Raw genomic sequence first — 13,836 nt, forward strand, 5'->3', positions numbered from 1 at the left:
CTTTTAGCAGCTGACAGGATACGGTAGGCTGTACTGATCAACCATATTCAAGAAAGATGGTTTCAAAACAGAACCTGAATGGAGAAAGCTTTATTACGCTGGAGAAGAAGACTACTATGGGAAGACTAGACTAGCTTGTCTTGGTAGGCTTAGGAAGATAAAGGCTGAGAAGAGCATGGTTGGTATCTATAAATACATTTAGAAGGTAAACAAAAAGGATGAGAGAATTATGTGAACATAGAAACAACATTGTCACAAACTCAATATATTTAGGCTAAAAGTTTAACAACTTCTCATTGGTAGGAAAGTGATGATCTGGAACAATTTATCTAAGAAGGAAGTAAGGTAAAAGTTATTTGGATTTAAGCTTAATTAGCTTAAGAAAGTATCACATAGCGTGCCTTTGATAGCAAGGACTAGAGCTAATAGCCAGTCAGGTTTGTCCTAGCACCATATTTATAGGAGCGTCCCTTATTTCTACTCAGTGTCACCTTCTCAAAGCTATCTGAAGTCGGCATTAGGCCCCATTTCCCATTTGGACTTGTCTGGACTTCTCTCCCAGAGTGTCCTTTTCATAACTAATAGAGGAGATTTACACTCCTACTCTGCAGCTTCACAACCTGTTTTCTACAGTGGGCACATCCTGCTGATTATTTTAAGACAACTAGGATCTAAGAGCAAAAAAATTTCCCCAGAAGTCATTTTCCAATTGAAGGAAGGGTGGGAAAATTACTTCACACCAACTATAAATTCATCATAGTTCTGGGAAGAGGGTGAAACCTCTCCCTCCCACAGTTAAGTCACCTACAAGTAGGAGCCAGGAGGAACAGCAAGTTCTTTTCTGCTATTTCTGAGTGGGTATTTTATTATCAAGACTAATATATGGAAGAACAGTTGTATAAATTCATGATCTGTGAGCAGAAGCTCTCTAGGAGCATAGCTCTCTCTTTCCACATTGAAATAAAAGCTGCATAGCACTATCATTTGTGCTCCAGATTCTGCTGATGAATAAAGCATATTAGAGGACAAATCTTGCAAATAGCAACTTAAAAGCTAATGCAGCTTCAGGCTAGAATAATTTTTGTGAAGTGCCCCACATCAGTTTGAAGGCCAGACCTCATTTCCCAGCCCCACAGGACAGGTTCTGCAGCGAACCTCCAGCAACTGTCTTTCTACTTTAGCAAGAAAACAGAAATCAAGGATGGAATCTTTCTGTTTTTTAAAACTGTTGGCCTTTGTCACTTCTGAATCAAATCCTTGATAGTATTTAAATATTTGTTTAAAATAATTTACACTTCTCCCATTTTTAATTAAAAGTTATACAACACTTTATTTACCCAGGAGATTAGATCAGAGCCATTCTATCCTATTTACAGCAATGAGAGCCTGTAGTAAGTCCTTGAAACCTGAAACCCCTTCTAATCTATTATATAAATATTTATTTAGTTTAAAAAATGCTAATTATTTACCACTGAGACCAAGGCAAYTTCTACAAAGTTACTATGGATGAATACATAGTTTTTGAGTTTTTTTTTTTTTAAGCACTATGTACTTAATAGATTAAAACAATTCCTCTACAAGATGCTCAAATCTTTTTGGTAAATACATATTTAAACAGTCTTTTTTAATTGTATTTCATTTAGCTATAAGCTAAGCAGAATTTTTTTCAAGCATCTATTGAGTACATTAATTACTAATGAACTATCTGCTCAGAAGTGTGTTCTGTGATTTCAATCAGAGAAAAGGCATCTCTTCACAGTTGCTTACAATTTCAAACTAGCCACCATTTTCATATCATTATATCCTCAAGTTTGTATGCCCAAATAAATATACACTCCTTATTTCAAAACCAATATTCCATAATGAGAACATCCTCTTAGATATATTAAAACAAGTAGGATATCAAAAGCAAAAGCTATCTTCCCAGAAGACAGCAAAATAATGTAATGTATTAATGGTGCTTGAAATGCTATGACCTTGTAGAAAATATCATTAGTAACTACATCTAGATCATCTCTGGAAGACAGATAACTTGGGGGAACTCACCTCCTGCAGTCAGGAGCGAGGAGCTTGCTAGGTGAGCAGAGCACTGAGGAGTTCTAATGGTATGGCTCAGCACTGCCCACCTCACCCACCAGGCCCAAAACTGGGGCTGAGCAAGGCCTGGTGGAGGCAAGAGGAATTTATTACCTGGGATGAGATGTGAACCTGCAGAGGAGGTATAGCTCCTTTCCTTGCACCCTCTGCCAGGGTGAAGTCCTCCCCGAGCACTTTAGTACTCCTTCCATTCGTTACAGCACGTGTGACACTACTGAGGCAGCGTATCCACTGGTGCTGAGAGAGAAGCTACAGTACATTCCCAGATCAAATATTTGGGCTATGTTGCTGCTGACAGCTGTCTCCACTGGAGCCAATGCTAAATTTGATGATGACCAACACATAATTTCTCAAGACAGGAATGAGAATGCCATACAAAGAAACCTTAGAAGAGTCTCTGTCCTAGATTTACCTTGCTCAGTGCATATTCCTCTGTAACATAAGTGCGGAGGACATCATTGAAATGGTTAAGATTCATCACTGTTCATGACGCAGAAGAATAGTTCTTTGATTTTGTGGCATGTATATTGATTTAAAAGAATGAACCTATTTTCTGGAATGTATTTTTTAATTTCTAGACAATGCATTCAGACATCACCTCTATGTTACAGCTTTATCTCCTCTATCTGGACGTTAGCATTATTTTCAGTACTGTAGTTCACGGTCTCGTGAGAAATATGTTTACTTTTAATTTCATTTTTGACATTTGATTTTGATTGAGCTTTGAAACTCATCTGTGTACACTTCTAATCCATGAGTCTATTTCAAGTGAGAATGCATTTGCCAGACCTTTGGAGAGATTTTCAAAACCTAGCATAAATCAGAGATCTAGCTTGCTTTGTACTTCTTTTCTTCTTATTCTTAGCATCATCTTTTGTAGTATATGGCTATCAGTGTGTCGTTTATGACTGGTAGCGGGTTGTTTAACAGAAGAACTCATCCATACTCCTTCTGGTTGAAATATAATAACTCTTTACTTACAAATAACAGCTTTATTTTCACTTCAGTATCATCAGGTTGTCTTTTTGCTCCAGGGGCAGCAATATAGCCAATTTGTATACCATAAATACTTGTGTATTTTCTTTTCAGTTATGTATGTGATACCTGAAATGACTTTCAAATCTTAGTAGTTAACATGTGGGGTCACAAGCATGTGAACAGTTGCCTTTCACAACCGTGTTCAAGAACCTATTTTTCAAATGCAGATACCTCACTGAATTACTAGAAAGGCAAACCTAGAACTAAAAAAATAAATATTTTTTCATTAATTATCAGATTCAATTATTTGTACAAATTAAACTGAAAAAAATAACAAATAAAATGCATTTTAGGAAAAAAATCCAAAGGGGAAATAAAAATTCATAAAGGAGAAGGCAAATCTATCACCTTATTAATCTTATCATTAAACTGGCATATAATATATGAGACCACAGAAAGCAGGGATAGTTCCTTGTTTTCAGGAACTTTGTTTCCAGTGTTTGAGTGATAGTAAGCTGAAAAGGAGGACTGTGTCAGAGTTTATGGAAGAAGAAAAGGAAACAAGAATGATTCTGCAATTTTGTCAGGATCTGCATGAAAATATTCAAAGTATGTAAGCACAAGTAGAATATATTGACTCAAGGTAAAGGTAACAGCCATTGCAAAATGTAGAGTTTCCAGTTGCCAGGGTGCCTCTGCTGGGTCAGGAATCTCTAAGCAAACTTTCCAGATGCACTCYGAGTGTTTTGATCAGTATTGAAGCTTGCTTGCACTCTCTCTCTTGTGCTCTCTCTCTCTCTCTCTCTTTCATTTTCTCCCTAACTATGAGTCTAGAGAGCTTTTCCAAGCAATCTTCTTTACTTACTTTTGCTGTGATTGTCTCTCTTCAAGGATGCAGGCCTATGTAGCTTCTCAGCCTGTCTACGTGTGCCTGGTTTTGGGAAGGAATACCAGCAATTAGCGTAATTTCTGCATTGTACTCACCTCAGTTGTGAGCCTAAGAACTCCAGGGAATGCAGTGCAACAGCAGTAAAGACCAGAGCCCTCTGTGTTATTGAGCTTTTAAAATTAATGTCTAATAGCAGTATTTTAAAAAATGGAACTAAATCTGCATAAATATTTTTTGAATTAACAGTGGATCCCATAGTTCTGTGCACTTGACATGCTGGCAGCTGAGCAACTATAACTTGTACGATGTCTAATATAACGTTAAATACATTTCCTGACACCATACCAGGGCAATGAATTGTATTAGCATTGGTGAAATCATGATCATTTTATCAGATGGGCTTAATGGCAGTTTTTGTGGCAAAGATTAAAATCTCATGAGAAATAGATGCAACAGACAGCTTCAAAGTTCAAAAAGGTGACTCTCTGCAGAAAACAGTATTTTGTAATATAGGTCACCTTGCCTCCAGGCTGCAGACTCCAGCTGCAACACACAGTGGTGATATAAAAAATGTATTTAAACATGAACTGCTGCAGGTAAGCTGATCCAGCTGTCATGTCTTAAAAGGCTTGTAATTACCATGAACTAAAAAGACACAGGGATGGTCTATGGCCTGGGCCTCTGGAGCAAGGGGAATACCAGCTCTTTTACAAACATCAGCTCCAGCTGTGGCACAYGCTCAGCCTTTGTGAGGGCTGCTGTGTCCCGGTGCCTGTCTCTTATGGCTAGCATCCAAATTTTCATGCCGTAGAGGTTCAAATTTGGAGTAATTTCCTTCAAATCTGAGCAGCTATGCAAGTTAAAAAATAATGAAAGAGTGGAAACAAGTTAAAAGTTTCTTATGTCTTTCAAAGAGTTGAGGAGATGAGGGACTGGATAGAAAAGCCCAAAAGGTGATTCCAGTTCATGTGGACTGGTGTAATATTGGCATAAACCCCTCGCCTTGATTAATGATGCTCCTGATTTATGCCACTGTGGGTGAGAGGGGAACCACAGAGCTTATATTCTGCTCAGAAAACCAAAGGTGGAATTTCTCCTAACCTAGGCATGATATCATATTCAACAGGCATACAGGATGATTAGGCCAAGTATATACAAATTAACAACAAACACCTATCTAGGATAAGGATTTTGGATTCCAGCCCTTATAGCAAACACTAGTATAAAAAAAAAAAAAAAAAAAGCATTTAGCCAGGTTTTTCAATAATGCTTTCTTGGTTGGTTTCTTGTTAGCTTTCACTTGTACAATGACAACATTGCCGTGATTTGAGCTACTTCTGTTCTGCTACAGTTTGGGTATCAGTCAGGCACTTTTGCTCTGCTCACACACACACCACACATGCACAGCCAAAAAAATTATTCACTACGATGTTACGCTATTCCCCTGCTATTCTCTGGGTCCAGGGGAGCTATGCTGGCAGAAAACTGGAGCAATGCAGTAATAAATCAAACACATGTGCACACACAGAGACACACGCACATACACACACACACATATATAAACTCTCGCTCAGAGACTGCACAGAGAATCCACTTGCTTTACTATGAGCAGATCTATAACCCTTCATGTTTTTAGGAAAAAGAATATGCATTGAATACTACATCCTAAGTAAGAAATAAACCAGCAGAACAAGAGGATAACAGCAGGAAAGAAAATTTTAACAGAGGGATATTTACCATTAAATATAGTTTTATGCAAAAGATCAGATTCTCAGCTGGTGTAAGCTGGAGCAACTCCACCGCCTTCAGTGGGGCTGTGCCAGTTTACCCCATGCGTATGCTCTGGCCCACTACATCCTGCAAGTCAAATCATTGAACTGTAATCTTCCAAGCCTTCCCTATCATGCTGCTAAATTCGAATTGTTATTGGCAACAATTTGTTTTAAAGAAAGTTTGCATACGCAACTTATTCACATTGTTTTATTTTTTTCTTTGTCAGTTCACAAAAAAAGTATTTCAAGTTGTCATAACCTTGCATTTAGCCAGTGAAAGAGTAATCTTGAAAGGAAAACATTTTTTTTTTGTACAAACTGGACACATACCCTGTTTACTTTTCTCTAAAAGTTGCACACCATAAAGCAAGTAGGTTTTTGTTTTAAAACCTTCTTCAGATATTATTATACAAAAATATTCATATGCAAGTAATAAAGATTTTTTTTAAACATCCAACTTTTTTAAACCTAAAGCAAAATCACACCAAAAGTTTTTTTTTTGTTTTTGTTTTTTGTTTAATCTAGACAAAGTACACCTTGTGCTTTAACAAACCTATGGCATCATGTGCTCATATACTCTTTACAAGGATTCTAGTGAATATGCTCATGTGTCATTATTCATTAAATAATGCAAAAAGTATATCCGGTACAGAACTTGCCTACATTTGTGGATTTTATTTCCTTTAATCCTCTTTTTTTTCTTTTTTTTTCCCCCTCTGCGTGTTTGTTTGTGTTTGTATATATATATATATATATATATATATATATGGAAAAGTTAAGGCAAGTGCAATCAAAGTTACAAAAATCAATATTTCTATTGCTAACATGTGCAGCATTCATATTTAGTGAGTGATGTCTATTCTCCCTTAAGAATAAAAAGTGATGAAAATACAAAATGCTTAATATGTTATACTTGTTACAAGAAGCTATTCAGTTTTGTGTATTAGGCTTGTGAAGCTTTCAGAGGTGTAGGATAACATAAAACACGTTCTCTTTAAAGTAACACACACTGAAACTAGGTAACATTTTGATCACTTCCCTTTTGCTCCTCAGCAACATGTATAGTATTACTACAAAAATGCAGTAGCTCTCAACTATGACCCATCTAATTTTTTTTTTAAAAATAAATATAAGTTAATCTCTTTAGATAAAATATTTTAATATACAATACACATAAATATAGGCTGATGTATCTCTACTCTAGTGTTTCTATTTTCACTTCAGTGATTTTGCACAAAGTGTATAAAGAAAGAGGCATATCTTCCAGCCTTAATCATATCTCTGGCCTTTAGGAAAGCCTTTGTGAGAATGTGTTAATCAAGGTTTATATGGCAATAGTAACAGATATTTGGAAAAGACAATGGTTCTGCATCCTCAGTTAGTTTATAGAACAACCGGAAATCCATGTTTACAAACTCTGGGCCTGATTCTGCTCTTCTTTACACCAGTTATACATGGCAGTAATTCTGCTGACTTGAGTAGAATTATTTTTGACTTTTACCTGCCATTGAGCAAATGAAGAAGAATGATCCCAAAGTCCCACATGGCACTTGCTTATTTCATTCCCTCCATGCCAAATGTTTTTAAGTTGGTAAATATTCATTTATATCTGCAATGTATGTGCATGGATTCAAAAGGAGCTACAGAGAATGGGTCTATAGCCTGTTCCCAGGATTATGGAAGGCCAGCTGACCGCGTTAGTAATAAAGTGCTTTAGTGAGATGCTTATCTAGCTATTAACTTTGAATAGTGCACTCTCAAGAAGTGACTGTTTCTGCTTGAGTTGCGTTGTTACGTAGGTGCAGCCAGCTCCCCTGGAGCTCAATAAAATAACTGAATAAAATTAAAGAAACTAAATCCACTGGACAAATTGCTGCTGGTAAAAAGATGCCACAGCTGACATTAGACTAAAACATTTCTCCACAGACTTTTGTTTCTTTATTTGCATTACATTTATCGCTGTTTTTTTAAAGTGAAGGCAGTGAAATATTTCTTCTACTGTTGCAAAGTAGGCACATGTTCTTTCTTGTAAAAGACTTTTTGGTCATTTTGTTTTCTTATCTTCTGAAGAAAGTACAGTTATGTACTATATTCTAATAAAACTATTTACCTACAGAATGGTGCATCTACTTAACTTTACATATTATGAATAGACACATAACACTAATAACCGCACAGACAATAATGTGCTTTATGTGCAAAATTCATATCTGACTCAACATTGTTGTGAGTGGCATCAGTGGATGTTAGATGTAATGCTGGGAGAAGAATTTAATTCCATTTTCTTGTAAGAGCTGAGATGCATATTTTGTCTTTTAGTGGTTCTACCTGACTAACTGTATTGGCTGTTGTACCACTGCCCCAGCACTGTGTAGCAGTGCTTGGCAGCTCCCTGTCTTAAAATTATGAGTTACTAGACAGGGATAATATAAAAAAGATTAATGAGTCTACAAACCTTCATGATGAAATCAAGATGTTATATTAAATCTATTTCTGTGTTTGCTGAATAATATAATAAAACTAGATCAAATCTTTACAAGATGCTCAGAATAAGTTATAACCTGTGATTATCTGGGGCAAAAGGGCAGGAGGAGGAACAGAAAAAAGGGGCAGATTTGTGTGCCCAGGTGAGCTATTTGAAACAATCAATGGCATTATACATTTCTACTGATTCACCTTGGCTTTGAAATAGCTGATTTGACTTTTTCTTTTGAGTCTTTGGAGAACCTTAGCAAGCCAACAGGTAGCAATGAGAAGGCTGAAATGAGACATTTCACAGAAACCTGATCTTTCAGAGGGTGTGTGGCATCAAGCTCAGCCAGTGTTTCTGAGACTCCATGTACTCTGGCACCTGAAAGCATCATTTTCCCTTTTGACACCTCGTGGTTGATGTGGGAGCTGAGGAAATCTGGCAGCTCTTTGAAACGGTGCAACAGGAGACTTTTGGCCCAGTTCATGTCTACCTTATTCCAGTTCTTCAGAGCTCAGCTTCATTCTTCCTAATGTGATTATGCCAGCACTAAATCAGCGTAGCACAGCAGTACCTCAGTCCTACTGTCTTTTTCCATTATAAAGAAAAAAAATTATGGGGAACTACAAGGAATGAAAGCACCCTGAAAATAATGTGAATATGCAGTTCAGTCTGTCCTCAACCTTTTAAACCCTAGATTGCAGTTTATCAGTATCTTGAAAGAAGCGTAACAGGTAAGAGGCCAAAGAATTCTGAACAGAAATTTTTTTGTCGTTTCATAAAGAACAATTTGGCAGGTGTCATTCCATCCAAATGCAGTCTCTGCTGCTGATTTTCTCTATTCAAATATCTAACAGAAAAAAAAGAAAAGAAAAAAAAGAAAGAAAAGCTTAGGAACTTTATTTGCCTATCAGTTTGTTGCATTGAGAGCTATTCATATATTTGTTTAGGAGATGAGAAGAGTAAAAASGTAAGAGGAGAAAATAGGAAATGAACCCTACTGACACTAATCGTTATCCACAATGACAGCAATTCTAGCAGATATTTCTGTCATTCAGGCAGCTTCTGTCACCTTGAACAAATATCTCCTGTTTCTAACAAGACCATAAAAATGGCTTCAGACAGCACCCAGGAGACAAAGGAACTACCTGGGAAATTCTGAGTATCTAATGTCCTACAGGCAAAGGATGTCTCAATCCCCCACGGCAGCATAAGCAGTAGATGCATGTACAATCCACCTGGTCATTACATGACCAGGAAATGTCTTCACTATACTTCTTCCACCCGCATCTCCTGCACCTATGTAATTGTGTCACAGAGCAATGGTCTAGTTACAGGTTTGTCTTCATCCTGCAACATGTGAAGAATGTGGTCCTGTGAACAAAACCAGGTGCCTGGGTCTCCCTTGATTTTTTATGAGAAGCTTACTTATTTTGTTTAGTTTTACTGTTCTATGATTAAATGATTGCATGTTAAGATATCTATGTGTAGACATGAAAAAGTACAAAAGTGCTTTTTGGGATGTAATTCAGATTCAAGAGCGCTTATTGCAAAAATTTTTCCCTAGATGAACATATGTTTTGCAAAGATTCATGTGTTTTGCTGAGGTAGACATAGGCTAGTGATCTCAGAGAAGGAGCCTGTTGCCACTGAACTATTTTGCTAAGATATACGATAAGAGTTGTGTGGCTGTGACTGTTTTCCTCTCTGTTTTGTATTTACATAGTTGTCCCATTTGAAGTTTCCTGGGTTTTAGGAAGAAAAATGTACAACATTCTAACGTGACGCTGAAGTTACATGTATAATATTAATTGTTTAAATTGTCTACTGAAATGTCCCTAAGAACATAATTAGAGCTGCAGTGAGCTGTTCACTGGAGAATATTAACTCTGGCAAACAATTTCTTTTAAGTCTGTAAATTCATTGCCATTTTTCTGTTAAACTTTCAGTGAAGAATGGGACTTTCTAAAAAACAAATAAAATCTCTCTGTGATTTACCTGTCATGCAAACAGTGGAAAGAAAATTTAAAACAGTCTCTCAGCTAACTTCCTACAAAACTGCAGGAGAAAATAGCCTGCTCTGAAAACACAGACCCTTAAAAAAACAGGTTGAAATAGGATTTTGTAATTGCCCTGTTATTTCATTTTGCTTTGCTTATTTTTGTTTTTCAAGTGTGTGATCAGACCCTGCAGCTTAACAGCAGATGCATGGGTGAAGATATATAGAGCCCATGACTGACCTTGTTTTAGACTTTCTTTTCACTTCACAGGAAGTTCAGGCCAATATCAGGATGCTGCTTCACATGAGAGCTTTGAGGGGATGTAAAAAATGGTGTGTGAACCGAGCACAAAAATAAAGGTCGTTTGCAAAATCAAAGCTTTGCTCCTATAAGTCGTTTCTCAGGAGAATGGACACCTACTCACCCTAAATGTCTGTGTAAAGAGTTTTCTCAGGCTCACGCAAGCTTAGTGCACTCTCCCATGCGTTACGCAGCCCACAAGGCAAATGGAGAGAGGAGCAGGAACAAGAGCAGCCRGCGGCGAGCTCAGGGGCAGGGCTAGTGGGGCTGGCTGGGAATTGCCCACAACCTTCATTTATAGAATTGCACCCTAACCGAGTAAGCTGACCTCTTCCTAGGCTCAGTGCTGGCTTTCACTTTGCATGCTGAGCAAATCAGGACCGCCACCGCCTGCTCCCGCGCTTCTTGCTGCTTCGTGGCAAAGGACCTGCACTTGGCCCTGCCGACAGCTCGTGGGTTTGCTGTCGGTCATATTAAGGCCTTCCCACCTTCTCGGCCCATTGCCTATAGCGGGGAGAAGCACGGTGATGTATTGAGCCTATAGCTCCTTTGCACTCCCACCAGCACAGGAGCAGCAGCTAAGCACGGCGGTGCCTCTCCCTGCACGGGTGCACAAGGGCTGCGTGTCGAGGCCCAGGGCTTGGCCCCTCGCTCCCGCTTGAGCTTCCTTCTCTGTCACCAGGTGCATTTGAGAGTATGGGCTTGGCAGCTGTTAATTTTTCCTGGAGAACAGCTGGTGATTTTGTATAGTGTGGAGAGGCAAAGAGAAAGCTAATATTCGATAAAAAGAGCAAGAGAAGGTTAAAAAGCATATCCATTTTATTTGTGTGTTTCTTCCATCATGTCTTGACTGGTGAGAGAGATTTGTTAACAAAAAAATAATAAAAATATCTCCATCAGCTTCTTAGTTCTCAGATTTTACTCCAAATTGTTTCTAACTCTAGTCACCCAGCAGAGAGCTACGTGCACATTCTATAATCTCAGGACTAGATAAACTATTTCATATAACATTTAGATGCTAGAAAAATCATGCTACTCTTAATCCACCAAAATAAAAATATTTTAATTAGCTATGGGATGTTTCGGAAATTATGTTATCTAAGATATTGGCTATTTAATGTAAGCACACTGATAAGCTTTTGGAATGTGGCTGGTTGCAATAACAAACAGAATACTTCCTCGAACAATCCGTAATCTCCATGTGCGTTTTTAGCAACTGAGCAACCACTGGATTTTTACATTTTTAAAATAAGTTTCAGACCTGTCTTTGTATTTTCTGCTCTGACTATTATACAGCTCTGTGGACTCTTGACCTCCCACCCACAGAGTTTATTAGTACAGAGCAAAGATCAAACATTGTCTCAAACAGAATTTAAACAAACAAAAAGTATAGGAAAAATCTTAATAGCAGAAATATTTCTGTTAGTTTTACTCCCCGAGACTCCACATTTCTGGAACATCAAGCAAAGGTCAGCTGGAGAAGCGTGATGCTGCCAATATATCTTCCTTAAGGTTACAGTCAGAGTCGATGGGAAATGGCCCAGCAAAATAACTTCACAAGTGACAGCTTGGTATCAATATTTAAATTCAGTGTACAAACCTCCTAATGCCTCATGCATAAAAGTTACAATGTCCGTTCCCCAACCGCCCCTCAGTGGGCTATATAACAAGCGAAGAGTTGTGACCAGCAGAAAAAGATGCTAAGGAACTTGCTGCAATCATTATACAAGGAGACTCACTGCTTTGAATTTGCTGATATTTTTCTGATTCCAGCCAAATTAATCTGCTCAGCTGAGAAATGGAAAAAAGAAAAAAGAAAAAAAAGAAAAAAAAAGAAAAGGCTACTAATAGCAGCAAATCAGATTGGGGGTGGGTGTAAAGGAAATATAGCTACTCTGGATAATAAACTAAGCCGGTTACGGAGATTTTTGAGTGCTGACAGATTTCTGCCACCCTCTGTATCACAACAATAGAGGATGCACCAAAAACTCTGTCTGTGCTAGACTAACAGCAAACACAAAATCACTCAGAAGTGATTAGATATGTAGGGCTGTTTTTGTGTTGCTGATTTATCTGGAGTATCCAAAGAAAAGCCAGTCACTTTATGTAGGTCAGCCAGAGTGCAGAGCATTGCATGACAAAAAAAGCTACAAGACAGTCAAGAAACAGGTGGATATTTTGACCTTTCTTCTGCATTGGCCTTTATCCCATTTTTGTGTTTACTTTAGTGCTGTGATTTTTTTCCTTCTTTGGATTTTAATTAAACTCTCTTTAGGCTTGCTAGCTTTTCTTTTCTTTTCTTTTCTTTTCTTTTCTTTTCTTTTCTTTTCTTTTCTTTTCTTTTCTTTTCTTTTTTTCATAAAGAATAAAGGAAGCCTGTTTACCAGGACAGTTTTCCCCAAATCTCATTGCTCTATCTATAATTTAAACGCATCATTAATGCACAATATTTAAGTAAAACTTTGTGAATTTTAATAAGACGGGTATAACAGGCTTTCCAATTATGTTGAAGCTGATTTTGCTCATTATGTAACATACACACAAGCTGTGCAGTAATCGAAAAATATAAATAAGGCTAACAGTATTTAGCTTGAAACCAGATCATATTGAAAGAAACGATACTGAAGTGTTTGACATTGGCCAGCAGGTGAGGACTGAGTCCCTACTAAAATTCAGCAGACATCTTCCTACTTCTTTCATTGTGGTCAAGATTTCAGCCTGTCACAGGCTGCAACTGTGAATTCCTTTTCTCTTTGCTTTTCCAACTTTCTTCTCTCACACAAATCAAGCTTACACTTGTTCAGCTTTATTAGACTTACTCTCGATTTGCGCTGCTGCAACAGAGAACAGAATCAGACCCAGCAATGCAATCTGCCTTTAGGCTAATTAGCTGCATACTGTATGGTCCTCCATTTCTGCCCAGCTGCACGTGCTGTCTGGAGGACCTGTATACTGAATTTCCATAGGTTGTGCGACAGACTCCTTTAGTTTTATACCAAGGATTACCCTGATAAGAGAGAGCCTTAGAAAGACAAAGCACCATGCTTGGATATTTCATGTGCATAGAATCCACATACCGACCCGAAGATATTGACCAGGCAGAGTAAGTTTTTCCGATCATTACACTGTACAGTCTTAAAAATAAAGTGCTATTGGTTTATGGCTAAACCTTACATGTGGCTATTGCATGCACACGTCAGGCTGCATTGTCAAACACTACAACACCTTCACCAGAAAAGGATGGAGCCTAAGCACTAGGGCAATGACAGTTTTGGTTTTTTTTCTTTTCATTTTATTTTGCGTTCCAACAGAACTTTTGTCAAACATAGA

The sequence above is a fragment of the Apteryx rowi genome, unplaced genomic scaffold (assembly GCF_003343035.1).
Source record: "Apteryx rowi isolate R43461 unplaced genomic scaffold, aptRow1 scaffold_285, whole genome shotgun sequence".
In the NCBI taxonomy this organism is placed as follows: Eukaryota; Metazoa; Chordata; class Aves; order Apterygiformes; family Apterygidae; genus Apteryx; species Apteryx rowi.